The sequence below is a fragment of the Caloenas nicobarica genome, chromosome 9 (assembly GCF_036013445.1).
Source record: "Caloenas nicobarica isolate bCalNic1 chromosome 9, bCalNic1.hap1, whole genome shotgun sequence".
Classification (NCBI taxonomy): domain Eukaryota; kingdom Metazoa; phylum Chordata; class Aves; order Columbiformes; family Columbidae; genus Caloenas; species Caloenas nicobarica.
The window spans coordinates 3,309,301-3,325,945 of record NC_088253.1 but is presented as its reverse complement, the minus strand read 5'-3'; positions in this window follow the sequence as shown (position 1 = coordinate 3,325,945).

The window sequence follows — 16,645 nt, the reverse complement described above, 5'->3', positions numbered from 1 at the left end:
CTGTGTCTTGCGAATGGTTTAATATGAAGCAACCATGCAGAAATGCTTGGCTGTGTGAAGTTAGCGAGGCATTTAATTAAGTCGCAAGAGCCAATGCACTTGCAAATGGAATATTGAACGTACCATTTATTTCATTTGTGAAACAAAACTGGTTGCGTGTTTAAAGAAGACAAGACTTGCAGACAAACATGTATTTCTAAATTCTAGAGGCATCGCAACTGGTCTATAGTTTGGGTTTAATTTGGAAGTGCCCTCATTTGGGTTTTTGTGTTTTAACTAGTTCGAGAAAAGAAATCCTTTTAGTATTTCCACCCTTGATTCTGCTTCCCCCAAATTAAAGAAAACAAAAAACCCTCTTCCTTTCTGTATGTAATGGAAGTCTATAATACTTTAAAAAAAAATTGTGTTGGGTAGAATGTCTTGGTTTTTTTGGTGGGAGGTGCATTTTGGAGGGGTAGGTTTGGGTTTTTTGGGGGAGTTGTTCGATGGGGTTTTTTTGAGAGAGAGGAAAGGGGGCTCCGTGTTATCCCTATGGCCTACAAAGGTGCCATGTGCGGGTTTGGAGTTCACACAAACTGGGTTAATCTGGGACTGTCACAAAGGGCAGATGGTCTCGGAAGGAGCATATGGTGTGGAAGAGGGTGTTGGTTGTAGTGCTGCAGAACCTTCCCAGCTGGTTCATCTACAGGGTGAACCGAAGAGTTCACTGCGAAAGGCTGCATGGATACCTGAGGACTCAGTGGGAGGTTTCATTATTTGAGCCAGGAGGCTCAGCTCCCATTGTAATCTATTTACTGGGACTGTTTTCTCTCCAAAAATAGGTCAGAAATTAAAGGAAAACCTTGGCTGCGAAGGCAATCTTTGGAAATAATCCACGTGACAGTGAAATAGCTGTTTGGGAAGCTTAGAGCCTTGTGAATTTCATTAACAATGTCTATTAAATACTCTAAAATTTGCATTTAATATCATAGATCATCTGCCCAGTCCTGCAGCACTTATTCAGCTGACCTTAATAGGACTACGTGCATGTTTGGGGTTTTTTTTTAGATTTGAAAAAAAATTGTCTCGATGACATAACTTCTTCCAGTAAATGTATTATTGGAGAGGCTGATGATGTCTGTGATGATTCTGCACATTAGCTCTATTTGGTCGACCATTTCTCTACTCAATGGCAAACATAAGGTCTTTAATAAGAAAATAAAAATAATAAATTTCATTCAGAGAGTCAAGGCATCCATCTAAAGACCCATGGCTGTTCACAGCTTATAAAGTTATAAATGTTAAAAAAAATACTCTTAGATAACTTTTTTTTTCCAGCCTACAGTAACTTACATCTGCTTGACTTCAAATACTTATGTAGAGTCCTTGAATATTCATGTACCTAAGTAAATAAAACACAGTGTAGCTTTAGGGATCCTTCTGTATATATGCAAATTAGGATTCAAGATTTCCCATGAACAGAGTAACAGCAAAATCTTACTGTTATTGAACCAAAAATAAGGCTCCAAGCTTGCATCTCAGACCCCAAGATGATTTTCCAGAATGCCCCTTTGATGAGGAGGACAGGAACAAGATAATTCCTTGTTTATAAATACAAAAATTTTGATGTGGGAATTTTTGTTTCTATGAACATCACAGTGTTACATCTATATACCTTCTCTTTTCAGAGCAACAAAGCCAGCATTTAGTATGCTTATTCCTTCTTAAAATAATAATAATATTGCCATTTTTCATTTACTTTGGCTTTATCAGTACTCAGATTCTTTATGTTCTCTGTAGTGGATGCTTTTGTGAAGTCAAAGATCTTGACTATCTTTTATTCTCTCTGCTGTTGAATTTGGTTAACAGTGCAAGACAGGACCCAATTTTGCTAAGTCAATATAATCACAGACTAGTGCAGGTTGGGAAAGACCTGAGGACATCACCTAGTCGAGCCCTGTACTGAAAGCAGGGTCCGCTACAAGACCACGCCACTCAGAGCCTTATCCTGTTGGGCCCTGAAAACCTCCAAGAACTGAGATTAAGTGACTTGTTCCACTGCTTCGCTGTCCTCATGCACAAAAGATTCTTTCATCGTATCCATCTGACCCTCTCTCTATTCAATTTGTCTTTTATCTCTTATCCTTCCACCACACAAAACTGTGAGGAGCCTGCTTCTGTCTCCTTGATGACCTCCTTGTGATACCTGTATTTCTAATTATTAGACTATATTTTAAGGAATTATAGAGCACATATATTTTAGGAGAATGTTAAGGTAGCAGTCTTTAAAGATTAACCAACCACATAACCATGGGATCTTTTGTACAAGCAGACCTTGTAACCATAGAATCTTTGTACTTAGTAATCATACCCTATTCTTAAAATTGACATAGATTTACGACATATTCTTTTAAAACAGGTAACTGAGAAACATGAGAATGTTGCTTAGCATTGCTTAACGGATAGCTTGTGTTAGAATAGACATGGAATATGTTAATGGTTTCCAAGAACTGTAATGAATATGTAATTTTTCTGTCAATATAAGCCATGTATGACCAACTAGTCGGCGGCAGACCTGTGGAGGGACACCCCCAGTGCAGCCCCAGCGCCGAATAAGAAATGCTGCTTTTAAAACTTTAAAACTTGGTTTTAAGAGTCTGTTACTTTGCCGATTTTACGGTATCACGTGTAGGTCCTGGAGACTGCTATGGGGTCCTTCCCTTCCCCAGGATCTCTCAGTGCTCTTTTCTCTGCCTCTCCTCACAGGATGAGTGCTCCAGGCCCCGGCTGTCTCGGTTGTCCTCCACTGAACTCTCTCTCTCCAGTTTATCAATGTCTTGCTTGACTAGAGAACCCCAAATGGGTCACAGTATTTTGGATGCAGCCTATTGAGCGCCAAGTACAGGGGGACAATCGCTTCCTTCCACCCCCGGGCCTGTTCCCGTTGCCACCGCTCAGGATGTTGTTGTCCATCGTGGCTGTTAGAGCACACTGTTGTTGACTTATGTTGATTTATGTTGACTTGTCCTCAGCTTGTCTTCTTGCACAGGGTTGATCCAGCCCAGATGTAGGACCCTGCACTTGTCCGTGCTGAATTTCACAAGGTTGCTGGTGCCCCAGGCCTCCAGCCTAACTCCCACTGGATGGGAGTCCTGCCCCCAAGCCTGTTGACCGATTTCTCCCACTTTACAGACACCAACCAAGCTGCAATTTTGGTGGGGCTTCAAGTTGAAATTTTTTAAGCTAAGCTTACAATAAAGTCGAAAATATTGAAGAGCTTTCTTATTATGGCAGTCTATGGAACTGCATGTTTGGATGTGATTGCGGAAGTGTTTTCTGAAAGTCTTCAACTAAGTTTCTCATGGAGCAAAACTTCAGTTGAGAAGCATGACATGTTTCTGTCCAGAAACAATTAAAATGCAGCTGCTTTATTAGTGAGATTATCTTTGCATGTTGTTTTTATGTATGTATGTTAGTGGTTAGACACAGTTACAGACACAACAAATCTATCATATATTTTAAGGAAAGGAAATCTTAATCTGCAGTATTTCAATTTGATTTGGCATTTTCAGAACGCCCAGGACATATAAAACAGAGAGATCACACGCAGAAAACCTGCGTGTCAATGTAAAAGCCTCAACATTCCAGCCCTTTGGCAACAGAAAATCCTGCCAATGAAAACTAGCTAGATACCTAAGTAGAACAAATCAACAGGAAACAGCCCATGGAAAAGTTTCCAACAGAAAGCTACTGGTTTTGGGTTTTTAGTACAGTGAGTATAAATTTCTCAGATTATATACTTGTTTAGTCATCAAGGTAAATCTGGGGAAGACAAGATCTGCTTAATGGTAACACAATTAACAAATGGTATGGAATTGATCAGTGTTCCATGTATTACCATTTTGCTTTTAACTCTGATTTTTGAGACATTCTTTGCCTGCCTGGTGTGCTACATTTGTTAATTAACTCCATCTGCTGAAAGTCTGGTCTGGCAGCTTAATAATATGAGTTACTTTATTTTAAAAAATGTGCCTGAAAGAGCTACTGTTGGTCATAAAAAAAAGAATTTAAGGCAAATGTATCTTGGAAATATCCTTATTTTGCTGGTGATGTCACTAAATCTTAACCTATTATAGCTCTCCACATTTGAGGTTTACAGGAAATGGTATGCCATGTATTTCACTATGCAAAATATTACGTTTAACAGAATTATCTTAGTCACACTAGCCTTGTTCTGTAGCTCATGTTCTGAAACGTAAAGAAATCCATTGAAAGCACAAAAGGGCTTGAATTTTGCAGCTTCGAAACTGCAAGTGAAAGAGAAAATGCTAATAACTACCTTCACAACTTCTTGGTAAATAGCTTGAATATGATAATAGAGACATTGGTGTTCCGTTTATTAGGCCTTATTCAATAGGTGTGTTCTTTACCACTAAATGTGGAAGATTTGCTTGGCAGTGTTATGGGCATACTGTTGCATTCTTAATGGATACGGGAAAGAAAAACATGTAATATTCATGCTCATTGGATCCATATGTTGTAAGTTTGTTCAGGGTATATATTGCTATCGTGCGTATTAATATGTACTACCATTTGTCATGAGGCAAAATGATACCTCGATATAGCAACTTAATTATTCTTACTGAATACCAAGCAAATTTCTGACTTGTTTTTTAACCCTGGCTTCTTCATTATGTGTAGTTAATCGTAATGAAGTAATATCTTTTTAAATACTTAATGTTTGCTTTCAAGGAATCACTGTGGCTGGTTTTCCAGAAGCCACTTGCGTTCTGCTGTGTTCATAATTAGTCTGTGTGCTGTTATGTAGTGAGTAAGGATAGTTATATTGTACTTTCAGCCAAATATTACACAGTCTGACATGCAGATGACAGGCAATTGTAGTTCACCTAGTAGTTTGGATAGTTGTACTGGGGTCCAGCTTTTTGCATTCTGGGAGATGAAATGCTGCAAGGAGAGAATGAGGAGAGACAATGCCATTAAGGCCCATCTATCGGTAAGAAAGCACCTAGGTGAGAGATTCTTCTGCCACCTACTCTGATAAAAATGTTTATCAAAAGTAGTGGAATCTCACTGGTCAGAAATACTAACAGTGGCTTTCTCTTGCATCCATTTCTGTTTAACAGCAAAACCGAAAAGCTTTTTTTAATGTGTAAATACCTATGCTTATTGACTGCCACCTACCAGAATTTTCCTTGACAAAGTTCAGCTTTGCTGATCTCCTGTCCCTTGTGTCACTGCCTTTGTACCTTAAGCCTTCCACAATATTTTCCTTCTGGAAGTACGAATATTGGAATTGAAGAGAAGCTGTCTTTCCAAAGGTGTGCATAGATGCAAAGTGTTATGTTTCGACCTGATATTCTTATTTACAAATATGCAAAAGTCTACTGTAAAGAGCTACTGAAGTAACAAAATGATTAAGCCAGGTATTGCTGACCCTTTGTATTACAAGGCTGCACAAAGAGCTGAATTGTGTTAGTTACAATATCCCCGGGTCTTCCTGTGAATTGCTGCTTGTCAGGATGTCTTCCACCTCAAATGTGTGAGTTTGTGTTCTTTTGCCTACGCTGCAATATGCTCAATTATGTTTTCAATACGACCATCAAGCCATGTGTTTAGCATCATCAATGTAACTTGCCATCCTGTAAAGATTTTGGCAGTAAAGATTTTGCAGAACTGTCTAGATTGCCTATACAAGTACAAATGACACAATCCAAGAATGGATCATCTGGTAACCTGCAAGTGTTGATGGTTATGTTTAAAGATCTACTGTCAGCCTGCTTTTAGTCCTTTTAGTATTTCCCAGTTCCAAATAGAATATTACATATATATAAGTATCGTGTCTATATCTCGTGTATATATACCATATACATATATATTTGTATACGATAATAAATGAAATGCTCTGGCACACACAGGGTAAAACAGTTGCCTTACTCGGTAACGTTTTCCCCTATAAATTACACAGACCTATTTGTCCGGGTCTGTTCTATATGCAACTGGATGGATAACTGACACGGTGTCAGGGTTTGGGAAGATGAGCATCCCTTGCAGTAAAACAAGTAGTAGCTGGTGAGAGGCACACGGGATGCTCTCTCTCTCAAATTCTTCCTCTTATCTTCTTGTAGGTTATAGATTAATCATAGTTACAAGCTTTTAATTCAAACCGCTCATTAATCACTGCCAGAGAATGCTTCATTACAAACACACTTAAGCTTAAAAAAACCCCATATTTGCACTCATTTAATAATATATATTAAATAATAAAATAACTACGTTTTGAGAAGTTGACCCAGACTATAACCATTAAACAAATCCTGTCTGTAACTAGATGCCGCTGTAACTTCTTTTATTTCACTGAATGTGCCTAGATGGAAACTAAACTCAGCCTGTGTAATTGAGTTTGTGGAGACAATTACGTTGAGACTTATATTGCAGATTAAAAACAAGGTCCACAGGTTGCTTATTTATGACGTAGCCTGACTGTACTGTATCTGTAGATGTCTGGCCTCATGTCTTTTTCTTTTTTTTCTGGGAAAATAATACTTTATATCAAAAAAAGTGAGTAATTTATACATTACAGTATGATATAATCTCTATTGACTTCTTTTAAGTTTTAAAAGTAATGTATTTGGATATCCTTTGCTTTAGAACATGCATGTCTCTTAAAGTATAATCCATGTCATTAGCTACCACAATGGATCATAAATAAGCAGCTACAGTGCATTGAAAATTCTGGCTGTCAGGATATTTTTGATTACTGAATATTCAGGGATACACCTAATGGAATTTTCAGAACTGCCTAATTGACTCCTTCCCTTTGATTTCAAGGAAAAGTAAGTTCTTTTGGAACACCACCCTTTCATCAAAAGTTTTTTTTATATTAGGAACACATTTTATTTTGGTTACTCAAAGTGTTTCCATAAAGCCAAGGCAATATTTATTTGGCTTGACAGAGTTAAAAGGAATTGCATGACTTGACTAATTTACTGACCAAACTTTTAATGGATGCTTAGCTAAGGGTGTGTTGTTTGGCATAGATTCAAATGCAGTAACTAATTAGAAAACAATGTGAGGGCTAAGGTGAGGGCTGAAAGGCCTTCATTTGCTGGGCTGTGTTCAATCAGTAATGCATTATCTCATTTTGTCAGTGTTTAAAGTGACTTTCAGGATACGACACGAACTTGTATGGCCAAAATGGGCTTTCAGGGGGATTTGAACATCTCGAAGCAAAGCAGCTGGATTTTTTTTTAAGCAATTGGGAAGAAATGAGAGTAAAGTAGTCATCTTAAAGCAGCAAAGCAAAGGGGATCCTCTGTATGTTAGATCATCAGGGTCTGATTAATGATTATAATAGGAAAACTAATTGTGAGGGGAAAAAAGTTCTCAGAGCTGGTTTGCATGTAGATGCTCAGTAATGGCATCTGATAGTTCTTGTGGCTAGCTTGTGCCTTGTGTGCCATGTGGAATAATGCTCCAGTTCATGTATGTCATATTATGATTTTTATCTTTGCATTTGCTTATCTAATTGTTTATTATAAAGGCCGCATTTAGCCATGGCCAGGATACTTGCGTGTATCTGAAAGGCAGGTAGGATGTGTTGCTCAGTCACTTGTGCTGTGCAATCTGATTCAAGGGACAGGGGGATTTGTGCTGACACTGAACTTCATCACTTATAATCTTATGAATCATAGCTAAGGAATCCTAGAAACGGAAAACTCCAAAGGCCTTTCTTCAAGTGCTGCCTGGTAGTGGACAGATCTTTATTTGCTGGGTTCTGTATTTCAAACTGCAACATTACTTTGCTTTTTACAGTCAATTGCTGATTGAGACTTAGAAATATTGGGCTAGATTTTTAGCATGGTGTCTATTTTTTCAAGTGACATATGCCACATAATGGTGTAAGAATGGCGAGTAAATTTTTCTTTTGGGTGACTGTGGAGCTGTTTTCTTCAAACACGGGTATTATTCTTGCTATACTTCACTCTCTTTGTAAATCAATGAAGAAATGAAACTCAGGTCATTCAGTTCTGCCGAATGCTTTGCAGTAAAATGCTTGACAAAACAATATATCTTATGAATAACAAGACTTTTTTTCCAGGAGATATTGTTTGAAAAACTGCTGCTGTAGGGAAATCAATGTAAATTTACATCCTGTTCTAGAAAAATTCTTCACCCTAACCAGTAATCAACAAATGTGATGTTTAGAAAGATGTAACACCAGACATAAGAATTCTGTTTTTAAAATCAAGGGTAAACAAAATTACGTGCAAAACCAAATCTAAACAAACTTTACCTGTCTCTTTCAACATTTGCCATTCTGAATTGCAGCCTGCTCTCTGAGCAGAACTTCTAGTGATCCTTTCCAAGCTGTATGAGATTGGAAGGACAAGGGACAAAGACATAAGGAGGTGGAAAAGTTCTTATAAATACGAGTTCTTAAATACGAGTCCTTCATGTAGTTTTCACTCTGGAAAATGTAATCCCTTGACCAGACTTGCCCAATGGGCTATCAAGACTTCGATAGATTTTGAATCTATCTTATCTCCTTTTGCCTTTTAGAATCACAGAATCATTTAGGTTGGAGGAAACCCTCAGGATCATCGAGTCCAACCATGAAGTAAGTCTAGCACTACCCCATGTCCCTGAGAACCTCGTCTAAATGCCTTTTAAACTCCTCCAGGGATGGTGACTCCAGCACTGCCCTGGGCAGCCTGTTCCAATGCCCCACAGCCCTTTGGGGAAGAAATTGTTCCCCAGATCCAACCTCAACCTCCCCTGGCGCAACTTGGGGCCGTTTCCTCTGGTCCTGGCGCTTGTTCCTGGGGAGCAGAGCCCGAACCCCCTGGCTCCAAGCTCCTTTCAGGCAGGTCAGAGATCAGAAGGTCTCCCCTCAGCTCCTGTTCTCCAGCTGAACCCCCAGCTCCCTCAGCCGCTCCCATCACACTTGTGCTCCAGCCCCTCACCAGCTCCGTTCCCTTCTCTCGACTCGCTCCAGCACCTCAAGGCCTTTCTTGTGAGGTGATCCCACCACCCCTCTGGCCGCCATTTTGAGCCCTGAGGTGATTCTGGTGCCCCTGGGGCCGCCATCTTGTGTTTTGAGGTGATTCTGGTGCCCCTGGGGCCGCCATCTTGTGTTTTGAGGTGATTCTGGTGCCCCTGGGGCCACCATTTTGAGCCCTGAGCTGAGGGGCCCAAAACTGCCCCCAGGACTCGAGGTTTTTCCTCCCCAGAGCCCAGCACAGGACGGTCACTGCCCTGGGCCTGTTGGCCACACCAGTGCTGGTACCAGCCAGGATGCTGGTGGCCTCTTGGCCACCTGGGCACACGCTGGCTCGTGTTCAGCCGCTGTCACCAACACCCCCAGGGCCTTTTCCAGCCGCTCTTCCCTGAGCCTGGAGCGTTCATGGGGTTGTTGTGACCCAAGTGCAGGATGCGGCACTTGGCCTTGTTGAACCTCAGACAATTGGCCTCAGCCCATCGATCCAGCCGGTCCAGATCCCTCTGTACGGCCTTCCCACCCTCCAGCAGATCAACACTCCACCCAACTTGGTGTCATCTGCAAACTCACCGAGGGTGCACTCGATCTCCTATAATGGGAAAGCCCCAGTGCAGCATCCTGCATGTGGAATCAGCTCCTAGTGAAAATGAGAACAATGTGCGTGCAGAAGGCCAAGTAAGGCAGCGCTGACCGTAGAGGAAGAATAATATCGATAGTGATCAAGACTGAGCGCAGGTGGACGTGGGCAATGAAAGCCGGGCTGTTATTTTCAGCTGTATTCCTCTGTAACCTCTTCAGCTGTACAAAGCTGGCAGAACGCTTTGGCATGGCCCGTAACAGGACCGAGAGCTGCAATCTGGAAAGAACGGCACAGCGAAAGCGTGGTAGCGGCGTGGTTAAGGTGCCTCTTGATCCGCAGTGAAGCATGACATTTCTTGATGCCTGTATAAATCAGCCCGACGTTTTTTTGTAGTGGCTTCAGGTGTTAAGGCTGAGAGCAGCAGGCCTTGTTACACACTGGAGGAATTAAAATATCGGTTGCAATATTGGGTTTTCTTTAGTGCATTCCATTGCGGAGCATCTTGTTTTGCTTTTTCCTCTCCCGCTTCCTTCCAGGATTGCACCCGCAGCCTACGGGCTTGTTCAGCATTTCAAAGGAGCAACACGATTCCCAGATCAGAATGGTGTCAACAGGAGACAGGCTGCCTAGTGTCATTTTTTTGTAAGTTGCTTCTTTGTTTACACTGTGCAATGAGAAGGGGGAAAAAAATTAAATTGCGCACAATTGGCTCCAGTAAATAGCAAGTGACAGTAAATGCCTTGTTTATTGCCTGGGAAGGCTGGTAACTTGTTGAATTTCTATGGAGGCTCCTTCCTAAAGGAGCAGGGCTCAGATCTCCCTCGGAGCTGGTTATGCAATGGATGGGGCAGGGTTTTGGCTTCTAGAGCAGCAGGCTTGCATAACACTCCCTTCCCAGCCTGAAAGGACCCTTTTCATAAGGCATTTTCTATAACAAAAACTGCTTCCAGATTTCTACACAATTACTGAAATGATGGTACCCAAACTCTTAAAAAAAAAAAAAAAATCTCGTACAACAGATTCTTGACCTGATCTTTCTGTATATGGGGCACTGCCCTTTTTTCAAATAATGAATCATTTATAAGATCTTTTTTTTCATACCACGAAGGCAACTTTGTCTTTTATTAGCAGAATTCTTGTTGATACAACGCTGAAGAAATTGAATTACGCCAACTAAGCACTTCTTGGAGGCCTTAACACAAATAAGTTGGTTTCTGAGAGTTTAATTTTTCTTATCTGACCTATATATGAAAGCATAGCTGAGCAAACCTGCAACTAGAAGGCTCAGGCTGTGTAACGGGGAGAGGAAGGCACAATATTAATGCCACAAAGATGTCCGTGGAGATGGCTGCGGTGGTTACTTAAGGACAATGGGAACTGGGATGTCTTGCTCTTTATTGCAGCCTAGGGGCACGCATTCTTCTGGCTTTAACAAGAAACTTCCATCTATTATTCTTCAACTCCCTTCATAACATACGCTACCCATCTCCAGATGCCTGAATACGCTCTGTGTGTCTCTGTCCGGACAGAAATGATGTGTCTCCTTGTTAGCCTGGTGGAAAATTCTAGAGCAGCTGACAGGTGGTATTTGTGTGGTGCAATCCAGGTCCTACGCTGCTTTGTGGCCTGTCGGTGCAAATTTGTATTTAGGGTCCTTAGGATCAATATGAGGACTCATGCAGCGTAAGACGGCATGAATGTTTATATTACTATTTTATCTTCCAGTTGATAGATCAAAAGACAGAACTGTAGGAAAAATATGTAGATGAAATCTCCTTGGGAAATGGAAGCGGGCAATCTAATACTGTTTCTTCTCCTGTCCCTGAACTGCTCCACTGAATCTTCATGCCCAGCAAGAAAAAACATTCCCAGTTTGTTACAAATATGGGGTTTCTCTGAGAATTCATCAGTTGGGAGCTGGTGGCTTGGAGAGAGCTAAAGTTGCATCTGCATTTCCCATCATTGTCAGCCATAATTGCAGATGATTGGTCTTTCTGAAAAGAACTTTGGTGAAGAGGTGACATTCCACCATTTCAGAAGGCAGCAATCAGAATCACTTCTGTGAGATCCCATGAAATCTGCTATTATGATGTCTCTAGCAGTCATTTGCTTTCCTCTCATGAAAGCAGGTATGAAAGGTGAAAGAAGGAAATGTATTTATTTAAATATTACTTCTTGAAGTTGTTGGAGAAAATTACTAAGAATTCTAAATGTGATTGCCAAAGTCCTCTTCTCAGTCACAAAAGGAGCAGTATGGTCACAGGACTGAAAGCTTCGTAACTGTTGCACAAACATGAGTTTTCATATAATTATGCATTGTTAACCCACTGTCCCCAGGAATTGGACCCTGTGCCAGCAACATTAGCAAGGAAAAGTTTCGACTGGAAAGTGCTTGCTGTAGGAGAATTCTCAGGTCTTACTCTCTCCATCATTCCTCTGCTGCCCCTAGCATGGTCACCATCTCTGCTGTTTCGTTACACAAACTATGGATCACTTTTTGCCTCCTTTCCCAATGTCTGGCTTGTGCTCAAACATTGCAGTGGGGGGACTGATGTTTATATCTGGTGGTTTCTCTGACACCCAAGGAGGTGGCTATTGGATTAACCACAGTATCATAATGATTTAATTTGTGTCGCTCAGATTCGCCAGGTGATGATGTTCAGTTTGGATTTGAATGGTCAGACCGTCTTTCTGAATCACCTTCTTTCAGCTCCCTAAGGGACTGACAAAAATAACACGAAACCTCTGCAGGAATTGTTCAGATTCGTATTTTGAAAAGCCAATAGTTTGGTTGTTGCAAACAGTCTGATGTGGGATCAGCAAATTGAAGTACATTCTCAGATAATTTGGGGGTTTATTATTGAAATGCATCTTAATGTCAGCTGAATATAAACCAGGAGGTATGTTTAGAGGTTATTAACAACAGCTAAATCATTACGTGAAACTGCACATCTTTGATCTGTGGCTACCTAAAAGGCAAAATACTTATTATTGCACACAATCTGGCTAATCTCCATTAAGGAGCCCTAGTGTGTTTCGTCTATGAGAAACTGGAACTCGGACATTCTGTTCATGCAATCTATGTTATTTAATGAACTATTAACTCTAGGGTTAGTTGATCTTTGTCAGTTTGGGGCCAGGGATGGGAGGTAAAGTTGCATCCTCACTGGCAAAATCCACATTAATTTCAGAGTTTTTAACTGAAAGAAGTGTAAGGTCAAGTCTGTTGTATAGCAGTGCATTCCCTGAATTGTGTAGGATTGCTAGTCCGGTTCTTACAGTAAAAACAACTGTAAATAAAGTTACGCGAATTCAATTTTAAATTCAGTCTTTCATGTTCTGAAAGAGTCTGCAATGACTAACAAGGAACCCAAAACCTATAGCTGAGATTTTTGAATTGCCACATAAGTTTCCATGTACTCACTGGACAAGAGAACTCAGACTTTTACCCCTTTAAAGGCCCCCAGCTCTGTTTGACTGGCTCTTTAAGCACAAAATGAAAAAATTTACCCCCATCTCTCCTTGAAACTCTTCCACTGAGCTCAGGAGCAAGTCCAGGATGGGACAGAATGTGTACAGCTCTGGGCTTATCTTTAAGCTGTGACTTAAACTAGCAGCACATTATTTATATAAGAATATTCATATGCTGTACTAGCATGCAACATGCTTTATTTTTTTAAGGACGCTCTAATATTGATGACTGCAAAGCTTGCTTTTTATTTTTTTTTTTCCTTAGATATGGGGAAAAAAAACTTCACGTAGACCAAGTAAATAGATCTGTAAGAGTAATGTAGATCTAGAACAACTACATCTGCACAATGAGCTTGCACCAATGTGTCCCTGAGCATTCAGCTGCCCATCTGTGCCTTGTCTGTGCTATAGATTTGTGTTAGCATAGCCCCCAGAGCACACACACCTCCTCTTTTGATACCTAAGATATACTACTGTCACATAAATCAGTCAAAAGATGTGTTTATTAAAAAGTCATTATATCCTCACTTTGCATTCGTCACTGTATGTAGTGGATGCTTTGAATGAAGGTTATTTGAAACAAACAAAATTTGTTTTATCAGGTTATCTAGTTATGTAGCAATCTGGGATAATTCATTGCAAGCAGAAAAGCCACATAATGGTATATATAATGGGGAAAGTTTTCTGTTTATTGGGAAAAAATCAAATTAGCAGCTTCAGAAATAGCCGTGAGTCAGACAGCTAGCTCTATTATTATGTTACTTAGAAGCTAATGTATTATGAACAAGTGCCAAATATTTCTGTGTAATGCAGAGGAGATTAAATGGAAGCTTCTATTTTTGAGATCCACTTTTTAGCATGCTCATAATCAACAGAAAGTCCTAGATAACAAGTAGAACACAGATAGCCCAGCTAATTATGAATAATTATGTAAATGGTTATAATCTGAGCATTGTACTTATCTGAGGGATTGAGAATCCATGCAAATGAACAGAAAAGTTTTGAAAATGAATTTACAAAAAGCCAATTATAAGTTTGTTTTTAAGTGATGATGTGGGAACGTAACTCAGCTACGTCGTTTTGTTTAAAGTCACATTCTAGCACGAAGAAGGAGAAAACTCCCAGACTGCAGAAGTAAATCAGGTTTTGAACCTGGTCAAGTAACTTGCACAGCACTTGGTTGTCAGAGAGTACAAAAATTGTGAGTTTCGGAATACGTTTCTGGGCAATTCTTGGCTAGTTCAGTATGGGTTTATACTTACTGTATTATTTCTTTACTGGAAGGGTCCATGTGTAGGGTTGCAAAGCTGGACATGGAGAAAGTAGTTTCTCCAGTTAATACACTGCAGGGCCAGCTCCAAAGCTATTGTTCATGCAAATATTCTCATTTCTGAGACAAATGCCAAAATTGACTTCAAAAATCTCTGTGTTTGAGGAAAGTTCAGCTCTAGTTAGCACTATCCGTAGCATTGTCAGTGGAGGTTTTTAAACTGACTTGCTTCATTTTGAAATAGGATTTGGGATGTGCTTCTTACTGTTCAGAAATATTTAGGACTTAACAGAAGCATCTAGGACAGATTTCACAGGAATGGGCTTATTTAAAATACCCTCATCCAGAGCAAGTAGATGGCCTAGTTTTGAGTGAGAGAACATGCAGCAAGAGTCGAGTCTCCCCAAAATGACCTACTGTGGTTGTGATCATAGAATCACAGAATGTCCTGGGTTGGAAGGGACCCACAAGGCTCATCGAGTCCAACTCAATCGCTGATTCCAAGAGAACCCTAAAGGCAATTACTGATCCCTCTTTAAAGGGAATAAAAACACTTTCTCTAATGCTTAGAACCTTTTCTGTGTTGGCTCTACAGGCTTGCTGAAAGTGCTTGAATGAGAAACAAATTTTTGGTTGGCTTCTGTAAGAGTACCATTAAAAAAACCAAAACACCTCTATTTCTAAATGAAAAACAAACTGTCTTTTCAATTGGTATTTGTTGCTAATTCTTAAGAAGTAAAACTTGGAGACATCTCGTTCCTATTGGCTTTTGAATGTTTGCATGCTATTTAAAATAATACGGTGAACCCAAGCAAGTTCAGCCTTTGAAAGAATTTTCCCAAGATGTATTTAATTTACTGAGAAAATTTTTTCTGTTATGCTACCAAACAAATTGTTCTTCACAGAAGAATATTTTTCACATATAAAGACATTTCTTTATGGATTAAATCTTAAAACTTTCACTTGGGCAAATTCAGTTTTGTTTTTAATGTTTAGCTTTTTAAGTTTTGAAATTCAAAACACAACGTATTAAATGATGAGGTGGCAGCAAATACAATATGATAATTCTGCTATTTCTAAACATTTTGATTTTGGAAGATTAAAGTTCTGGAGTTTTTCTTTCTACCGCATAATCTCAATATCAGATGTTAGTTCTCCCTCAATACACATTTACACTATTTTCTTTCAGCAGTACTCATTTGAGTAATCACAAGCTCATTTGAATGATAGACAAGATAAGCATCATTCTGTCCCTATGAAATTTTGTAAAGGCCAATATTTATTTGAATTTGGTTCTAAAATTCTTATGAGATGGTTCGATAAAGTTGGTATTTATTACCAGTCTGTTCACGACTAGGGAATACTCATGTGAACGCTATGTGGTGGGGTTCTGGTGTGTTTCTAGAGTACGCCAGAATTTATCCACAGCTTACTACCAGGAGCTAAATAGTGCGTGATAGGATCAGAACACGCTTTAGAGGAGCTTACAAGTTAACACAAAATCAATGCAATGAGAAATGGTAACGAGCAGAAGAGGAGGATGAGAGGTCACAGAAATAAAAAAAATAACGCTAAGGGACTTTTTATACCCATTTCAAGTGCTTTGTTTAGGCAAATAGAGTGGGTTTTGTGGGTCAAAGATTAGGAGGATTTTTGCTTCCTCTCGGAATGTAATATTTCCAGTGTATTTCTTGTACTATTCTCATATTGAATAGGTCTTTGTTTCTGGTTGTGAGGCTTTATTTATAAAGGGCCACTAATAAAGATGCATCTTCTGAAAATAAGGCTTTTTCTGTGACCACCCCTTACTCATTTGTTTGGGGTTTTGGCTCCATTTCCCGCGTCTCCCAGGAAGCCCCTACGCTTGTCCCAGCACATCGTGCTGATGTTTTTCAGACGCTGATAACAGCTGACATGGAACGGGCTCACCGAGGTTCTCCAGGGGATTTCCAAGCGGAGATACGCTCCCTGAGCTGCCGGCTCATCTTAACGCGACGACTGAGTTTTATCGCTCCTGTCATTGAGGCAGCTACTGCGGTGTGGAGCCAAGAAGGACCGTCTGGGATAACTTTGGAGATAAGCTCCAGCGATTTGCTTGGAGACTTGTATCAGCCTTAAAGCAACACGCTTTGTTGGGGCTGTGAAGCACGGGGTAGAGGTATTTGCATCTGAACTTGTTAACGTACTTTATTATTTTAAGTTCAAGCTGCTTGTGACATTGATTCCTCCCTCGTGATAGCTGTGCTGTTGCCAAGAGGAAGTTTGCCTCTTGTGTGGTTCCTATTTACCAGCATAATTTCCTTCTCAAGAGGACGGTACACACTGA